The sequence below is a fragment of the Theobroma cacao genome, chromosome 4 (genome assembly GCF_000208745.1).
Source record: "Theobroma cacao cultivar B97-61/B2 chromosome 4, Criollo_cocoa_genome_V2, whole genome shotgun sequence".
In the NCBI taxonomy this organism is placed as follows: Eukaryota; Viridiplantae; Streptophyta; class Magnoliopsida; order Malvales; family Malvaceae; genus Theobroma; species Theobroma cacao.
The window spans coordinates 13,435,907-13,442,950 of NC_030853.1; the positions used below are offsets into that span (position 1 = coordinate 13,435,907).

A 7,044-nucleotide genomic window follows, 5' to 3' on the forward strand; every position below is an offset into this window, starting at 1 on the left:
TAAGGCGACCAACCATGCCACTAAGGTGAATATCCTCCCTCAATCATTATATTGCTAATCTATCTCTATCATATCGAGGGACTCCAATAAGAATCAAGTCATTTAAATAGCTACTTTATAATCTGTTTGAGTCATATAAAATAAAAGCCAACTCTTAACTCCTTTGTACGGATAACTGCTACTATTTCCCTTACACCGCATCTGCCTACATTTAAAGTGATACGAACTTCCACGAAAACATTAAGTGTCTTTAGGATTCTCGTCTCCATGATCCGAGCATATCGATAGATCTTCTTTCGGGTCCTCCTCTTTCCCTTGAGATTTTCTCATTTTATCCTCAACCCAAGCTTGCTGTATCCTCCTATATTCCTCACTGCTCACAGGCGCAGCACCTATTCCACAACCTGGAGGAAAGTGTCGGATAACAGATACTTTCCTAGGATGAATATTCCCCTTTGTAGTTACCTTTTTCATCTTTTCCCTATGCCATTCCTCAATCTTTTCAAAAGGAAATTTCTTACAGCTTCTTGAATGTCAGAGCTGTCCTCACTTTCAAGACTTTTTCTATTTTCAAGGCTTTCCTTATCACGAAACCATTCTTCTAATTTTGGGGGAATCCAATTAATAGGAATTCGGGATGCATCACTTTCTAGATTACCTAGATCATGGCGCCATTAGCTCCTAGCAGTGGAATCTAATGATTCCTCATTAGTACTATGAAGGGTGTCAAGACTATCATCTTTTCTAGATATGGCACATGCAACAGGTGCACCTTCCAACCTATACGTAACCAAGCATTGATTATTTATCCATTTATACATCATAATAACAGGTGGGTTTCTAATGAAGTAGGGGCTCAAGTAGCCTCCCGTCCTTAACTTGCTTTGCGCACCCACAATCCAAGGACAAGACTCTACACAAACTCCAACAACTCCGTTAACCACACAGGAAATCCCTAGGATTCAACTAAACCTAGAGCTCTAATACCAAGTTTGTCACAACCCAATTTTCGGGCCATGACTGGCGCAAGGGACCAATGGGCTCAACCCACCAAGCCCAAGCAAGCTTACTTACATGATCTTATACGTTAACCCATATTCCTTTAGAATCCGAAATTCATAATGCTCAATTACAATTCCTTTGAAAACAACTCATAAAACCCAGTCATGTATTGATAATGGCATCATCAACCATTATATACATAAATATAATTTGACAAGTGAATCTCAGCCTTTCACAACTAATAATCATATACATGTAATTAAAACTTGACCGTCAGCGGAGTGACTCTTGATGGGAGATATGACTATTGAATGTCAAAGTACCAACTCAAAAGATGGGAGTATGTGGACACCTCAATCTACGTCTCAACCACCCTTGAATCTGAAAACATGAAGTTGAAAACATAAGTATAAACTCAATGAGTGAACATAGGAAGGGAACAAGCAATTACAAGGAATGATATAGAAATCATGATGCACTTAAGTTCGAAAACAGTGCAACCTAGTACAAGTTCTTATTAAAATCCTTCCATCAACCCCAGGTTATTAAATCATTTCAAAATGAAGGAACCATATTTAGCAAGAAATCGAAAAAAGAGGAAATTTCCAACAATCATCCAAGCAAGGCAGTATAAACATAATGTTCTTGTTGTAATAAAATCAATTCACATGTAAATGGGAAATTTTCAAGATTTATCATGCCATATAATCACATATTATAATCATAATCTTTCTATTGCATATATATATATGCTTAAGCATATATCAATTAACATACCACCACACCTCATCTAGCTCAAGTACAACATCACCGGCATGTGCACTGCCCACTCCACACATGCATGGCTGTAATTATCACGACATCAACATTACCGGCATGTGCACTGCCCACTTTGAACATGCACAGTTCTAATTATCATGACAGCATCATTATCGGCATGTGCACTACCCACTCCGCACATGCACAGTTGTAATGATCACGACAACATCATTACCGGCATGTGCACTGCCCACTCCGCACATGTATAGTTGCATTTGTCACACAATGGTACCATTTATGACATAGTATATATACATATATCATTATACAGAAACATATGAATTCATCACACTATCCATTTCATAACATAAAAACATTTCATAAGGGCTTATTCCTGTGCAAGTTTTTCAAGAAAAACCAATAAAATGTTTTAGAGGATTCAATCAAACATAAACGTGTATATCTTAAAAGATTTTAATGCAAGTTCACTCACCTGGCAACATTGAGATTTGAAGTCGTTATTTTTTCAGAGGTGTCTCTAACTAGTTTCACTGGCTGATAGCTCATTATTTATTCCGGCATGCTACCACAGTTCTCTAACTTTATCTTTGCACTTCCTAGCAATAATACGAACTCAATATATTTAATTACATACGTATACGAGCAGCAGTTCAATCAATTAATCCTTACTCAAATTTATATTTTCATCGTATCATGAAACCATCTTCAATTAACTCACATCTTAATACATTTTTGCCAAAATTACTTACATCTTTTGCTTACGAAATTCCTTAGATTATATCACCAGCAACTTATTTATGATGTCATATGCCTACTTCAACATTTCTAAATAATTTTCACCCAAATCCATCTTATATTTCCACACATAATCCACATATATGGCAGCAACAATTATTCTCACTTTACTAGATTATTTCCTAGTTTACATGTATCGTTATCTATCTAACTTTCAATACTTTGTTTCTCAATCCTCCATCTACAATATTCCTTTTTCATTTCTTTCAAACGACATGCCATACAATCTTAACAATTTTCAATAGCTTATGCAAATAGATCCTTTCAACAACCATAATGCCCCACAATATTCAACTAACCATAGGCTTTAAAACATAGTGTTAAGCTTGCCATTTTCCTTTTCCATTTTGAGTCCTTCATGTACCTATTGGTTTTATTGGCTTACATGTTATCAATTTTTCTCCAATCAAGCCAATCTTTGCTGCCACAAGAGATTTCTCTAAGTCACTAATTCATTTTCAAAGACTACTCAAGCCAAAAACAAGAATTCTTACTGTTCCTTGCTTGAATCACCAAAACCAGGCTTTTTCTTTCTTCTTCTCCTAGAGTTGATATGTGCTGGAAATTGGGGTTAGAAGTTGTAACTTTGGTGCACAAGAAGTTGGGAGAAGAATGAAGCAAGAAGAGAAAAGAAATGAAAAGAAAACAAGGAAAGAAAATGAAAGACAATTAGCTTTCCATGGGAAAATGAGAGAATGGCGTTGGAAGCTTCAAGAATAAAGAAGAAAATATCTTGCTGTGAGGATAAGGACTGTTTTGGGCTGATAAGGATGGAAGTCAAAGCTTCCTTTGGAAGCTTTGACCAAACTTTATGCAAAATTACCATTTTACCCTTTAAGTTTCTTTCCATTTAATTTAGTCCTCCCAACACTCCTTTAACTCCAATTTCCTTCTATTATCTTCTTCTACATATGTAGAAACAAAGTATGAAGTTTGTACTCCAACGCAGTGTCTCCATAAATTTAAAATATTTATTTACTTGAGCTATCTTTACATAATAAAGACACACGGCTCCATTAACGTCATTTTTCTCCGAAATTTTTTCTCATTCTTCTTTTCCCCTACTTAGGTTGCCAATATACTCAATCTTCATGAAATATTTTGACACTGAATAAAATATTACTATTTTAATAATATTTTATTAATAAAATATTATTTTATTCTAAAATTTTTCTCTGGTCTCCTCTTGTCCCATTGGTACCCAAAATACCTTATTACGCCTCAATTGACTTCCAAATCACTTTTTATCTCGCAAATTCTTTTTCGAAAAAAAATTATTATTTTATTATTATTTCCTCGTGTGCGAAATATTTTATCCCAAATCAATCCTTTCACCTTTCATCATTTCTAAACATTATAATTTATCTCCATTGGCATTCAATAAGCTTTATTAACCACCATATCAAAGTACGGGGTATTATAAAAATGATTACCCTTAAATGCGACTTCTCCAAAGGTAAGGGACTTAGGAATTGTGGACTGTTGGATAAGCTCAAAAAAGGGGCTTTTGCATCTTAAGTTTAGGAAGTTTTGATTTATATGACTGCAAAGGCAAAGTGCAAAAATTAATTGGATTGTCTATCCTATAGATGTAAATAGTTATGGATTGATGAGTAAAGTCATGATCTCAACACTAGGAGATGTATAATTTGATATATGTGTATCTAAGAGTAAATATGAAGATCATGGCTTAATCAAATTTGTACTAAATGTTATGGTAAAGGTATATGAAAGTTAGTAATGGAATGTGTTCAGAGGATGATTTTGACATACCACCAAAGGTGAAGTAGATATGCTGAAATTAATGTTCTGATTGCGTATTTGTGGTAAAAAGTTAGTTTTGCTAATTATGGTATAGACTCAGAGGAAAACTATATGGTTGAGAATGATTAAAGTAGTAGCCTTAAGGATAGGAGAATTGTTTTGATAAAGTGAATTCGCAATGGCTACAGCGCTGCAGTACTGATTGCCCAGCGCCTAGCGCTAGGAACACCTTATGTTTAGGAAGCAAGAACAAGAACAAGATGTGACTGGCATGGGGACAGATTTGTAAGCAATTTATGGTCATTGGACTTGATGTTAAGCTTTGTTAATTAGAGTTTAAGGTTTAGAAAGTATTTACATAAATGAATTGATGAGGTTTTTTATTGCCTTATATAAAGGTATGTGAAAAAAAAAGTGAGACAAATGATGGGAGAAATATGAATATTGTTATAACGAGCATAAGAAATTTAAAGGTAACCAATGTAAATATACTAAGTTAGATGGTATGGTCCAAATTAAGAACATGGACACCTTGGAAGATATCAAAATAACGTCCAATGGGGTTAATGAGCTAAAGTGTTATTAGGCATATATTGAACTATTAAAGTTATGAGTGGCTTTGAAGATAAGCTTTTGGTTATTTAAGTTCTCAATAAAACCCTATTAAAGGAAGTGTTTAAGTGTTTTGGAAGTGTATGGAAAGGCATAAGGGAATATACTAGCTTAACTTGCTATAAGAGGTCGAATTTGGATGGTCGTGAGTGGCTTGTGAGTAACCCAATAATGTAAAGGTAAATGTACAGGGGAGCTATGATTGATAGATAAGGATAAAACTCTAACAATGAGATAGGGTTCACTACTTTAGGTGTTGAACCGTAAGTTATTATCACGACCCAAATTTCGGGCCATGACCGGCGTAAGGGCCCAATAGACGTAGTCCATTAAGCTCGAGCAAGCCTACCTATCTATCCCACTCATCATTCCATCAAATATTGCTAAGTCACAATTTATAACTTTAAATCAAAATATTGATAGACATTGCCAACTCTATTGGCGTTACTCATTTAAAATATACATACATTATCTACAGCATGTATCTCAATAATTTACATCAAGTTTATCTATACATCAAAAAAAGAAGACTCGATTTCCAGTGCAGGGACTCGGACGAATGTACTGCTACTGAATGCCGAGACACCTACCCAAAATATGGATACAAGTCTATAAGGACACCTCGTCCTAGTTAACAGCTGCCTCGTGATATGAAAACATGAAGTTGAAAATGGTGAGTATAAACCCAGTGAGTGAACAAGAAAGGGAACAAGCATACCGTAAGGAATCTTTAATGAAACCATGATGCATTCTTTTTCAAAACAATGCAATTTGTTTCTATTCTTATTAAAAACCCCTCATCAAGCCCTTAAATGATTAATCATTTGAAAATCATGAACCCATACATAACGAACCATTTGAGGAATGAAAGCTTTAATTATACATAAGCATGTCAAATACAACAACGAATATTCGCTGCAGCGAGAATGAATTTTCGTTGCAGCGACGTTGGGATTTAGTTATTAGCCGAACGAGGGTTTCTCAACTGGCCAAGGATTTCTCACTAAGCCTCATCCCTTTAAACTTAACTCATTTAATCTTTAATGTAGAAAGTCCATGCTCTGATATGGTAGTAAATAAGTGAAAGATAGGGGAGCAATTGGACAAGATAGGAGACCAAAACAGAAGGTTTTTTGCTGCAGCGAGATTCTTTCTCGCTGCGGTGAAATTGTAACCTAAAAATAAAAGGTTTCTCGCTGCAGCGGAATTTTGTTGATGAAACAAAGAGTTTTTCGCTGCAGCGAGATTCCTTTTTCGCTGCAACGAGAAGCTACAGTGACTATCTCGCTGCAGCGAGAACCAGTTCTGGTGAAGGTTCTCAAACCCGAGAGTTTCTCGCTACAGCGAGAATGAATTTCGCTGTAGCAAAAACAGAGCAACTAGAGAAAAGTTTTCCCTCACTCAACAAAAAGGCCATTGTAAGACCTTGATCTTTAAAGACTTGTAAAGGGAAATAGACACGATATCCCTGATCAAGGGTAATTTCGTTATTTCCTTAGTAAACCCATAAAAGTAAGGTTTTTAAACAATATTATGGTCTAAGTAGGCCTAAGGCATAAATGGATGGTGAAATTAGGGGTAAAATGGAAAGGAAACCAAAATTTTGATGATTTTCACGATAGGGGCAAAATGGTCATTTTTCACATCGAGTTAAAATTTTAAGTTTTTATGAACCCGAGTATGTTTAGACCATTATGGACCTTGGCCCAGTGTTAAAAGAGCAAAAAGATTGCATAAAAGATTAGAGGAGAATAAGTAAATTGGTGGAGGGGTAAATTGGTAAATTTAAGGGAATGGATAAATTTGGCCTATAAATATCTTGAATTTCCAACAGCTTCTTGAAATTTCCAGTAGTTGTCTTCTTCTTCCCTTCTCCTCTCTGACGTTTCTTCAATTCTTTCATGGGAGTTTTCTTCAAGCTTCCATAACTTTCTCTCTCTAGCTCCAATTTTCAAGCTTTTGGTGTACTCTTCCATAAACCCTTATACTCTTTCATCCTTTCACTTTAAAACCCTTCAAAAATCTGGTTTTCATAGTTTCTCTCACTAGTTGGACATTTTACAGAGAGAAAGAAAGAATTACACCATTTAT

General features: G+C 35.3%; 1 long non-coding RNA gene across 1 annotated transcript; it reads right to left on the reverse strand.

The window, feature by feature from the left end:
* LOC108661693 lies at window positions 821-3,286 on the reverse strand. The gene is made up of 3 exons (XR_001927464.1): window positions 3,072-3,286; window positions 2,255-2,378; window positions 821-1,383 (listed from the first exon to the last, which is right to left on the reverse strand). It is a non-coding gene; the product is annotated as an uncharacterized LOC108661693 (long non-coding RNA).